Source organism: Prinia subflava, chromosome Z, assembly GCF_021018805.1.
Source record: "Prinia subflava isolate CZ2003 ecotype Zambia chromosome Z, Cam_Psub_1.2, whole genome shotgun sequence".
Taxonomy (NCBI): Eukaryota; Metazoa; Chordata; class Aves; order Passeriformes; family Cisticolidae; genus Prinia; species Prinia subflava.
Window position 1 is genome coordinate 33,947,208 of NC_086283.1, and position 12,974 is coordinate 33,960,181.

At 37.4% G+C, this 12,974-nt stretch overlaps 1 protein-coding gene across 4 annotated transcripts in view; it reads right to left on the reverse strand.

The window, feature by feature from the left end:
- TRPM3 (transient receptor potential cation channel subfamily M member 3) overlaps positions 1-12,974 on the reverse strand; it is a 405,277-nt gene that overhangs the window by 366,248 nt on the left and 26,055 nt on the right. The gene's annotated exons all lie outside the window — the stretch shown is intronic.

Consider the following 12,974-nt stretch of genomic DNA (forward strand, 5'->3'; position numbering starts at 1 on the left):
AAAGGAACGGAATTCAGCAGGAAGTGAATAAAGTAATGGATAGCCACATCACATTTGGGACCTCTTAGAACAAAGTATGAGGCACAATATAGTGAAGTTAATAAATTTAACAAGTCTATCATAGAGCCCTAAGTTGCCTGAGACGTGAGAGGTGAAATATTTCTAAAAATTTGTTATTTAACACAGAATTTGGGGGATTATGTGGGGGTTTTTAAAAGCTATATTAAAAGATATATATTTTATTTGTAAAACAAACAGAAAAAGGTTATGAGGCTGTTTCTATAATCTAAGGCTATGAAATGATAAATTTAATTTGAAATTAATTTTGGGGGAGATGGAAGGTGTCAAGAGATATGTCAGATATTAATGACACAACAGAAATTCAGAGAATATATGCATCTGTAATTAAAACATCACCTCAAAATTCATCCATTTGAAGCATGTGGATTTACATAAAATTTTGACTGATACTAAAAAAACCCCAACAAAGCAACAAGAGATCTTTGTGTAAATAGAATTTTTTTGTTGTTTTTATGCTATATTGGAAACAAGTTATACTCCTGTAAGTTTTTATTTTCCTTATTTTCAGTCTACAGGGCTGTTCCCCAGAACAAAAAGAATTCAGGCTAGGCTCACATACATAAACTGAAAACTTCTGATTAAGGGATCACTGTGGGGAAGGGGGTTATTTATACACATGTATCAGAACCTTCATTAGAACATCTAGCCCAAAACATTTACAATATCACTACCAGCTGCTATAGAAATAGCTGTCAGTCAAAACCAAATAATTTTGGACTTTAAAGAAATCATTATACTATACAATCAAAATTGTACTTCAAAGAAATCGTTACACTACACACCCAGAAAAGACCAAAGAGAAAACCCCTAATAAATTCAGTGTGCCAGACATATTTTTCTTTCAGCACAGTCAACTTTTCTCACTGTACAAAAGAAACTTTTGGTCTGGTTATCAGCAGATTACCCAAAATCTTAGCTATTAAGACAATACCTTATTGTGAAGTGACTCTTTTACAGATGAGTCTCCCAGGTTGCCCTAGAGTGGGCCAGTAAGGTTTTGCTGTTGACAGACAGGTCTCATCCTTAATAAGAACTCACTGCCCCTTTGCAGACAAAGAAAACCTCTGCTGTAGTAAAGCACGCGACCTTGGCTTACCTTCCTCCTAGAGATGTCACCACCTACAGTGGTGACAGACCCTTTCTACAGAGGGTCTTCCAGAAACTCCAGTCAGAGTGGGAAAAGTGTTCCAGGTGTAGGTCTTCATTTTCAAACAACTCTTGTGGAATTGTCATGCTAACGCTCAGCTTTGAATTTTGTTTTCTAATTTAGTGAAGAAAATGTAGTAGAAGATAGACAATATACTCAAATCCTGAAGCAGTGGGGTGTGATATATATGAATGTACATTCCACATTTTAGATGCAATCACTTGTTTTCAAAACAGCATCAACTGATACAGAATTTCCAAAATTCCAAGATATTTCACTAGGTACCTGTGGAAGATTTGTTTTTGAAACATTCTGGGAATTCAGTTGTTTATCTGCCCAGACAGACTGTGAAACTGGTGTGTAAGAGCTATACTTATTATTCTGTTTAGACATGTTTAAAGGGAATAACAAGTACATCTAAACATAATATTAAGTATATGCACCACATGTTGAGACACATACCTAGCTGTCTATGAAGGAGGGAGGGAAGAGGAAGAAAATAACATAAGGAACAAAAAGGCAAGATGGCTAAATGTTTGCACTTGCACACTTGTGGAGGTAGCTTCTCAGACAACAGGAGGGAAGTGGGTGGATACAAATGTCTGGCAAGGCCCAGGATACAGTATAAAACAGCATAATCAAAATAGAGCAGGAGTATTAGGAGACCTTTGAATTTCAACAAGAAAAGGCAGAGGAACAAAAGGTGAGTGTTGAATAGGCTTGTTAAAACTGGGGCAACAAATCTGTGAGTGAGCCACATGAGCGAGCATGCAGTGAGCTACTTGTATGCCTACCCTACAGCTGAAAAACTTGAAAACTGGCAGAATGGGCAGGACAGAATCACCATGAAGACTGACAGAGAGAACAGGCAGTAGGTAAGGAGCAAGGTTTTAGATGTTAATTACTCTGAAAGATTATGACCACTGGAACAGCTGATGGTGCACTGAAGAGAGTGGTAAGAAGATCAGGAAGAGGTATAGGACTGGAATATAAAGAAAAAGATAGGAAAATAAAAATGTGACCTGAGACAAACAAGATGCTTTTTGGTACAGAACAAACATAAATTCCTCTGAACCTCATACATAAAGACACTCTGTCAAATTCTGCAAGAATTTGGGATGAGCTCCATATTGCTTTGAATTGTTCTACCATGAGAAGATGTGACTAAAACAAAATTTCACAAAGGGAACCTCTCTGTACCTTTCCCTTCTTTCTAGTATGCTCCACCTTTCCATCTGTATATCATCTTTTTTGTTCACCACAAAGCACTAAAATCATATTTAAAGAAAGGATGAAGAAATTGCTTGTGGAGAATTCTTGCTAGCATTTGTGACATCAAAAACAGAAGAAATACTTATCCATCTAATGTTACTGTTCGGGATTTTCCAACATAATTCAGCACTCCCATATAACTACTCTATTCCTGTACTATGCCCAAGAGGTCTACACAGAAGAACTCATGTACTGACACAGTAGATTTTGTGGAGTATATAAAACTCTATTTACAAAAGCTTTGGAGGCTTGGTTTGCACTGATTTGCACCAATGAAAGTGATTGAAGTTCATCTTCCTGTTCTGAACTAAATGAGTTTACATCAACTGGTACATTATAATTACACTATTAATTAAAAATTACATAACAATTACATTATAATTTGTAATGCTGGAGATAATAGTGTGCACACAAACATATGTACACATCCACATATTTACACACACACTGAACTACATGTAAATTAGCTGAATTTAAAACAATTCATCAGTACAGTCTCTTTTTCATTTAATGTCAAGCACCCAAGCTCATTGAATCCCTTAGTCAAGGAATTCCATTCATGGCCTTACTTGACTAAAGACTGAAGCACGGATAGGCCTTCAAACCTCTCTTTTCCTGTGGAGGTATTCCCTTAGTTTCTGCCATAGTGCTTCCAACTCCACTGAATTTTGTAGACATACTCACTTACAGATAAACTTTATTTTAAAAAATAAAAAAATCAGACTCTAGAAAGAGAACTGACAAGAATAGTTACTATGTGGCTATTCTACACTAAATGAAAGCATATATTTAACCAATAGACAACTGCACTCACTGGGAACATATAGTATTTTGTCCAAGAAAATCACTTAATCATAAATCTACTAAGTATTAATAGCTTAGCTCTCATATAGTCCAAGCAAATTATGTTCTTAGAAGTCAAGTTCTATTAGAGAGAGCTATCAAAGTATTAACTGATTCTTATGTAAACAATGAGTGCTTCATGCCACTGTAACATAGCCAAATATTACCAGGATGAGTTTCCTCCCTCTGGACAACCATAAAACAGTATAAGCACAATTAGTATGATATAGTATCAATAATTATCTCTGGTTTTTTACAATACAAGAGCATACTGAAAGTAGTCCTAGAGCTAAAAACTGAACACAGGCAGTCACATACACCCTGTCAACTTGCTTTGCATAAAAGCTTCTCCAGGTGTTTGCTTTTACAAAATTCTATTGCATCTTTATTTTAGATTACTGGATTTCAATTTATTCTTCTTAAAAATTCAAAGCACTTGACAGTGCTGTTAAGATCCAAGATCTTATATCTTTTCTATATACACCATTTTAGAGAGCCTGCCTTCATCAATCTACTTCTTATACAGCTTATGTAGTGATATAACCAGTATTTTACAATAGACAAGGTTAGAAGACACTTGTCTCACAGTGGTGGCCTGCTCAAAGCAAGACTAGCTTTAAGGCTATATCAAGTAGCCTGGAGACTTGCACTGTCAGATTTCTCAACTTAGATATCCACAGAATTAATGAGGGAATTAATTAATTAATTAATTAATTAAACCCCATGTTTTTAAATCCTTACATCACATTATGACAAAAGATGGGGAAGGTATGTAAGCATGAGAGCTGCAAAGGAACAACCTGCACCTATTTAAAACCTTGAGAAGCACTCCTAACAGAAGCAGAGATGTCTTGGGAGAGAATGGGGTCCTTCTTGCCAAGCAGTGCTACCTCCAGGCAGTGTGAGGCCTTGTCTCCTTTCAGAACTGAGTGATTATGAGAAGGCAACACAGCCATAACTATGACCACCATTTTGATGCTTGCTTTTCAGCATGCTACATTTTCTTTGATAATCCACGCTTCCCCCTTTTCCTGCACAGGCCTCTAATTCCCCTGACTTGCCACAATGGCTTCCTGCTCATGCTGGTTCTTCACAACACATGCCAAGAAATAGGCATGAAGTTCCAGGGCAGGACATCCTGCATGAGCCTTTCCACTGTTTCAGCTATGCTAAGAAAACTGACAAGCAACTCAGGATACCCAGTCACTGAACATCAAAGAGTGACAACATCCTTCTAAGAAATCTCTTTTAGCATGACTAACCATGTACCACCTGACAGGTCTCAATGAAATTGCTTTTATCAAAACCAGTCTGAATCAATTTTTTTCCAGTAAGTTTAATGCTTTTAAATCTCTGATAAGAAACATAATACAGTGACTAAAATATTCCCAAAATTCCTTCTGTGTTCTTGTTTCATCCTAATTCTTCAGCAGAAAAAATGCTGTTTACTAGAACAGTATTTTCAGGGCACAAAATGTAAAGCTACACAATCTTTCTTCACAGTCTGTGTCCAACAGGTTTGTTGTCCTGACTTGTATCCTGAATCGGCTAATTTTTGGTCATTTTCCTTTTTAATGTGCTTGTTCTCTCTTAAATTTAATCATTACACCCACTGTGGTAAGTACCCAGTTTGTTCTGCATACTATAAAGATGAGTGGACTACTCAAAAGATTTTTCACAGATATGAATAATTTTAGGCTTAGTATTTAAAACCTGTTCAAAAATACCTCATGGCTGACTTGCAGATGGATCACGGAATCCGTGAGTGATGTGATATTTCATTTGAAAAATCTTTTGAGGAAAAAACCCAGAAGCATAGAACACTATTAACTCTTGGGAAAGGACTATGACTTCAAAGTTTAAGTTTTATTGAAATGTAGACTGCATTTCACATAAACCTAATATAATTCCTTAATTATGGGACTGATAAAGAGAACTGACTTTCTGCCCTACTAGGAGAGACTGAGGAGGGTCGAACTGTTCTGTTTATAATGGAGAAAGTGGAGGAGAGCACATCTGGGACTTACAAAATCATAACATCTGTGGATGCAAAACACGCCCTTGATGACACTGGGGAGTGTGCCTATGCTTGTAGTTTCTCTCTGACCAGCCTCTTCTACTGCACTGGACAGAAAGGGACCTACTGGAGAGCAGCTCTGTGGAGAAGGACCTGGTGGACAACAAGCTGTTGGACCAGAAGTGTGACCTTGTGGCCAGTGAGGTCACATGAGTGCTGTGTGCAGTTCTGGGCTCCTCAGGACAAGGGATAGACGGAGCTCCTGGATGGGGGTCCAGGGGGTCCTGCCCTCCAGCAGAGGGCAAAAAAGATGATTAAGGGATTGGAGCATCTCAGAAGGAAAAGCTTACCATCTGGACTTGATGATCTTGGAGGGGGTTTTTTTTCCCCAGCCTAAATGATTCTACAATTTTATGGAAGGCTGAGAGTTGGGTCTGTTTAGCTCAGAGGAGGGATGACTGAGAGGGGATCTTATGAATGTCCATGAATATCTGAGGGGAAGAGGTCAGGACAGAGCCAGGCTCTTCTCTGTGGTACTAAGCCACAGGACAAAAGACAGCAGGCAGAAACAGATGCACAGGAAGTTGAGGAACATGAAGACCTTTACTCTGCAGGTGATGATGCACTGGAACAGATTGCCCAGAGAGGTTGTGGTCTCCTTACTGGAGATATTCAAGGATCATTTGGATACAATCCCATGAAATGTTCCTCCATATTTTTTTCCTGGCAGTAACAAAAATTAATTTTTTATTCTTTCAACATCAACATTCAGATTAGTTCATAGAACCTCTTCCCTCAAAAAATCTAACTGCAGCCATGTGTTTCTTGACGATGGTGTTGCCTCCTTTTGACAAGTTTTGCAAAAAATAGACATTGGCTGTTCCCCAGCACTAAGTGGAGCTTGGAGACCAATGACAGATTACACCAGGAGCCACAGAGAAGTCTGAAGTAAACAGTGAGGCCCAGAGTCATCCAGGTCATATTAAGCAAGGAGTGTGTGATCCATGTCACACCTATCTAAAGCAGTAAACAACTAACCAGTTTCAGATGCTGGAAAGTCACTGCTGAGAAGAGCACTGTCTCCACAAACTCGCGCTGTCCTGCATGCATGTGTCATACAGAAAAAAGAAAAAAACATATCCTCCCTCTACATGGGTTATGTCAGTCTACAGAGGTCAGCATTTTATTGCAGAATGCTTTCACAACAGTTTGGAAAAATCTAATTAATGGCATGGTAGTCTAACCTGCAGCCTGGACATGTCCTTCATTAACATAATTCCTCAGGTTTTTTTTTGTTTCTGACTGTGATGCAAGATTATTTTAAGAATTCATTAAATCAAATGCACTAGTTCATTAGAAGTAATGTATTTGAGAAGTAATAGGAGTCAAAAGGATAATTACCTTCAATATTAAAAAAAACATTTTTTATAAGTGACTGAAACATGGCAAAGATACATTAAAAAAACAATTAATTAGAGGTGGCAGATTTTAAGTAAATGCTTGTAATTGCACTAAAAACTATGATATCACTTGAGAAGTAAACAAATAATGAGAACTGAGATGTTACATAGATATTGATTAAAACTTGGATATGCAAAAGACAGTATCTGTAAAACAGTGACAATATACATACTTTTAGCCAACAATTTTTCCTTTTTAATAGTCTTAATTAATCAGGACTTTGAATATACTTCTTTAATCCACCACGTCTTCACAACACTTCAGACATAGGACAAGAAGTTCTAAAAACCTATATAAAAGGCTAAAACTTCCAATAGCTTTGGGGTGATGTTCATATATTGTTACACCAGTGTGGACTCTCAAAATTGTCCTGACTGACCTCAGCTGTCCAGTGATGCCCCTCCTCTGCTGCACCCTCGGTGTGCCAGAGGGGTGGGTAATGGAAGAGTGATTTTGACAGTAGCAGAGGCCTCTTGGAGATTACCAAAATTTAGATAAACCGTGCACTAAGAGGACCGGGATGCTTGCATTGATCTATTGGAAAGACTAACTTTGGAAATACCTAGAGAAAGAGCAATTCAACTGGCAGAAAAATGAAGTTTCTCTTTTATTTCTTACAGCAGAATGTTATAACTCACCAATTAGAGCTGATTATTACTCCTAAAAAGCTAAGAACATACTCTGCTCCCACTTTTAAGAAGGGGAAGCAAGAACATCAGCGAGGCAGTGACATTTAAACAGTAGGTTAAATACCATCAATGCCTGAGACAGCACATTTCCTATGTTAGACAGGACAGAAAAGTTAATCAAAATGATCTCTCAATCTGACCTCACAATTTATTCTCACTACAAATATGCACATCTCCTGAATATGGTCATTAAAGTCACCACTGATTTTAACAAAGGTGTTGATAAGCCTCAAAAAAAGTCAACACGTTTCTGGATTGCAACTTATCTGTTCATATTTTAGCGGTAGAAGATCAAACTCAAAACTTCTATTCTCACCCTAATGGAAGAAGCTGCTTGTATTTACCTGAACTGCTGAACAGGATTAAATTTCATTCTGGTAATTAGATGGTTCATTTTCAACTACATCACATTTTTGAAAAAACATCACTGAAAACAGTTTTCCTTTCCACTTAGACATGCAGAGATGTCTGTGTTAAAATTCTTCTTTTGTCAGTGCATCAGCTTCTTTCTCCCACATTTCTTCTATAGAGTTTTATATAATTTTTCCAAGTATTATTACAGTTATTGTGGCCTATTGAAGCATAATTGAGTGAAATCTTATAAAAGAACTCTCTCTGTCAGTTTCACTGAAATGTGGTAACTCATGATAAATATGAATGAAAATCACTATCAACCTTCAAGATACTTAATAGGTATTTTTGCTCTCGCTGTTTTCCAGTTGTGAATATTTGCTGTGTCAATATTTTCAATTGAAATTACATAATCCACCAGAATGAAGAACTACCGTGGAATTCAAACACACTATTTCTGCTAAGAACAAAACCACATTGAAAGACAAAGATAAATTTGAAATTATATTTTGTATTCTTTGAGAAATAATTAATTTTTAATGGTCCAGAGTGTGGTCTTTGAAATATGAAATTTCCTTCTTTGCAAATAAAGGCCACTGGATCCTAGCTTTTCTGGCCTTGGCCCAACAGCTGCAGGAGTTGAAAACATAGCTTCATGAATATTGGCCAACCCATGGCAGCATCTGCATTTCCTCTTGGTCTTACATCCTGTCAACCATAACCCAACATGCTGCTTTGATTGATGTGAGAATGTGAATGTTATCCTCTGACAGAGCAGGGATTTCCTCTCCTAAAAAGGAGTTCCTGACTTCTTTTAGTTTCCATGGGTGCTGGAAATTAATTTAAAATGCCATCCTCTGTACTGTCTATTTCCCATGCCTAAATACCTTCTCCAAAGTAGGAACTAATCTAGCATTTCTATTAAAATACCCAAAATTTGAAAGTGAACACAAGAAAGCTAAAACCAAAATTGATCCAATTCAGCTTTTTTGATTCAAAAGAGATCTCTCTTAGACAGATATACTAAGCCCATGGACCACTCCCATGTTTTAATGGATTTATTCAAGATTTTCAACCAGAACTGCATGATGAGAAACTGTCTTGCCTGTAAAAATATGCATTTAAACATATAACACGTATACCGAAACACTTCTTTGAGGGCAGCATTGCAAACTTAGTGCTGTCAGAATTACATCCTGACCATACTGCTTCATTGTTTAAATGCCTCGTGTCCCTGCATACATTGGAACCAAACAGAAAATGGATTTAGTTAAACTGTAGGTGCTTGGCACCAGATTTCTCTCTTATGTGCAGGCACTGCCAAGTACATAATTATTTTTGAAACCCCAGAACACCAAATATTGTACAAATACTAGAGGCCTAATTTGTTCTTCCCAACAGAACATATGCTCAGAGGGAAATCCAAGAAATGGTAGGAAACAAAGAGTTACATCATTTAAATAAATAAAAGTAGACATTGATCTGTGTATCTATATGCAAAGATCTAGATGGAGAACCACAGGAACAGTTAACTACAGTTAAATCTGAATTCCTGAGCAGTGTTCTGCTAAACTAGGAAGAATGTACAAGATACTGTACTCATAGACACAGGGAAACATTTGTAGGAAAAACTGCTTGCCAAATCCTCACTCAATGTGAAGAGGCATAACTGATAAAAAATTAGCAGGTGAAATAAGAAGTTAGAAAAAATTGGGCATGAACTTGAAGTTGGTTCATTTAAGCATAAAGAAAAATATTAACACTACCCCACCCCCCATTTAAGCAGTTGAACTACATTTGAACTGAAAAGCAGGAATTATGTGAAATCTGAGTGATTCAGAAGGTGCCAGAATCATGAAATATAGACTAGGAAATGCTGAAATCAACAAATTTGCCAAAACTTTGGCAATATTTCTGAGAAGGGCAGATTAGCTTATGCAATACGGTAAACCTTTTGTATTACAATCCTGAAAAATAACATGATCACATCATTCACAAAGGTTCCCCAGTTTGTCAAATTGTTGAAATAAAGCATTAACCTGTTATTTTAACCTAAGCAGACTATACTGGGGCAAATAAATAGAATGAGCACTTTTCACTGACAAGCAGTAAAAATCAAGTTCCCAGTTGCTTAAATGTTCCCAGGTATTCTTAAATAAAATGCCAAACACTTCGTAAAATTAAACACTGTAGCTACTACATTTATAATTGAACTGAATATATATTTTCAGAAGAATGTGGCATTTTTGCCTGAAGATGAAATTAAAATAAAAACCTATCAAAAGCATTTTAAATATGCAGGAAAGTGTGTGTTTTTAATATATATGTAGAGTGAATGCATATTTTATTATAATTGCCCTGTGTAACAAAAGCAATTTTTTCCAGACAAATACTACAATAAATTCTAACTATAAAATTAACAATATGTTTAAATGGAAAACTAGAAAAAATACTTGATGTGGCTGTACAGAGGTGACACTCCTTTATGCATATATAGTTATTAAAGTGGAGTGAGGTCATTTGACTTGTCATCCAACATGAAAGTATCATTTGTAGCAACTGTCAAAGCAATCATTAAGCAGAGCAATTTTTCATATTTCCCACATACACTGTTTCCAGTAGCTTTCATTTAGACAATATTAATTGACTATTATGTGATAATATTTCTGATTATACTGTAACCTCACACAAATTAATTAACAAAGTCATCACTATTCAAGCACCCACCAACATTATATTTGATAAGCACTTTGAAGTTCCATTTCTCTCTCAAAATACAAAGAAAAGAAATTGTCTTTTCACCTCTTGCTCAAATTTCCAAAAGGACATGCTATTTTCATCATTGCAATATTCACCTGCAGCAATTAAAATTACAGCACAGTTTTACAAAATCCACCCACAAGAGGTTGAACACACCCAGCTCTTCTCAAGAGGCTATTCCTTCCACATTCCTCAGTCTGCCTGTGTTAATGTCACTTACGACTTTCCATAAGGGCTTTACACTGCAAAACTGACACATATGTATAAATGTACACAGCATCACCTCCTGCTGAAGCTGATGCTAAGCGAACATCAGAAAATACTAGTATTTCTTTACAAGACTGAATCATTTTTCAGTGCTAATGATATGTTTCATCTGCAAAGTGAAAGAATACTATTTTAAAAGCTATTTTAATAATCCTGCTGTACTCTTGAGGATATAACATTATAACTGAAAGTTGGTTGGAATTATTTTACTTACTAGCTTCATTGAATTTTGCTCAACTACAGGTGACATCTGAACTTTCTTCTCTGTATTCAACATACCAACAATAATTTTTTATTTTCTACTTCTCCATTTTTCAAACTAGAAGAACAGTTTCTTCCCATGTATTTCAGTTGGAATTGGTTTTACCAAATGCCTTGCTCAATGTCTACATCAGTGCACAATACAATCAATAAATAACAACTGAAGAAAAAAAACTTTTGAGAAAGTGACAGGTAGATAAGAACCTGGTTTTAATTATGTATTTAGCTTTCATTTGGCATCTTACTGCAAAATCAGCCTGTGGGACAGGAGTGTGCATGGATGAGCCGTGTTACTGGGCCTTTCCTGCATTTATCAAAAAGGAGCATGGAGGTTTGGAGTTCTATGCAACCATGAACATATGCAGAGATTAAGGACAGGGTATGCCCACAATATTCTAGGGGGAGGGGGAGAATACATCACTGTGTTTAGAAAGGTGATTAGCAACAACTGTCTTCTCATCACCAGTCAGATACTTGCATATTACAAAAACAAAAAGCCATTGTGGGCTCCCTGCTGTGCCTTACATAAGATATTTTTCCCCCTATTTCAATAGCTTTCCAGTAACCAATGAAGCACTGTTGTAGTTTAAATTTTGGGGGGCTCCCGGGGAGGGTCCCCCGGGAGACCCCCGGGTCCTTGGGTCGTGGTTGTTTCCGTGCTGGCAGGCAAAGAGACTCAGACGCCGGTGGGGTGCTGATGAGGTGAGGGTTTATTCAGAGTCCCACTCCAGGCAGGGAGCATGGTCCTGTGGGAGTGGGGGAAGGGAAGGGGAGAGGGGGAAGGGAGGGGAAGGGAAGGGGAACGTCCAGAGGCCTCCAGGGGAAGAGGGGCAGAGAGAGCGAGACCCCTTGCGTTAGCACTCTTAACACCGAGGTTCAAAGGGGCGCGGTAACATTCTCCAGCCAATAGAGTAACAGATAACTTGATACTGCAGGGAGGGTACAGACTTGGAATAAACCATACATTTTCCAGGGGTGAACAAGAGCAAACCATTTCCATAAAATGCAATTCTACAAAGCACAGCAGTGACCTATCACAGCAACGCTGAAGGGAAGACAGCAAGCAGACAACTAATTTTCTTTGCTACATTTGAAATAGAAATTTTAAAAACCCCAAACCTACACAGCATGTAGGAAACTATGTACTTTAGGAAAAAAAAAATTCCACTATTTTACTTTGGTATTAACTACTGGGTGCAACTTTTTGTAGCATTTGCACATAAACCAAAGAAAATATTTCCTATCAGTTTTGAAATTCAATTGGCTTCAGTCACCCTGTACTTCCTATAAACTCCAAATACAGCAGCTTTTCCATCAAGAGGCTACTGTCTGTCCCTCAAAAGCACAGTAAGAAGTGAAGATAGAATCAATATAGTCTATGAAAGCGGTAACTTTAAAAAAAATGAGGCTCAATTGAAGGGAAGCCTGAAATAAGATCAGAAAATGACTAATCTTCCACTCTGACTGTAAAAATACCCAAGACACAGAGACACATCCTTAACTGTCTTTCTCTGATGTTTTTTGTTGTTTTATAAGTCCTTTTATATCAAGCAGCAGGCCTGAATCACAGCAGCTACATGACCCTGTTACAGAAGGTTCACACTGTGTGTGACTGCCACTATGAAGACAAGCTGCCCCTCAGGCCTCAGTGAAATGAAGGAATGGAAGAGGAATAAACTGCAGCATTTAAACACAGACAGGGCATGATTTTCTTAACAGAAAAAGTATCACCTAAGTAGAGGTGCATAAGGAGAGACAAAACCTGCCAGTGATCTCAGAGAGCACATCATATTTTGGTCCTACATGGCTCGACATATAGCCATGT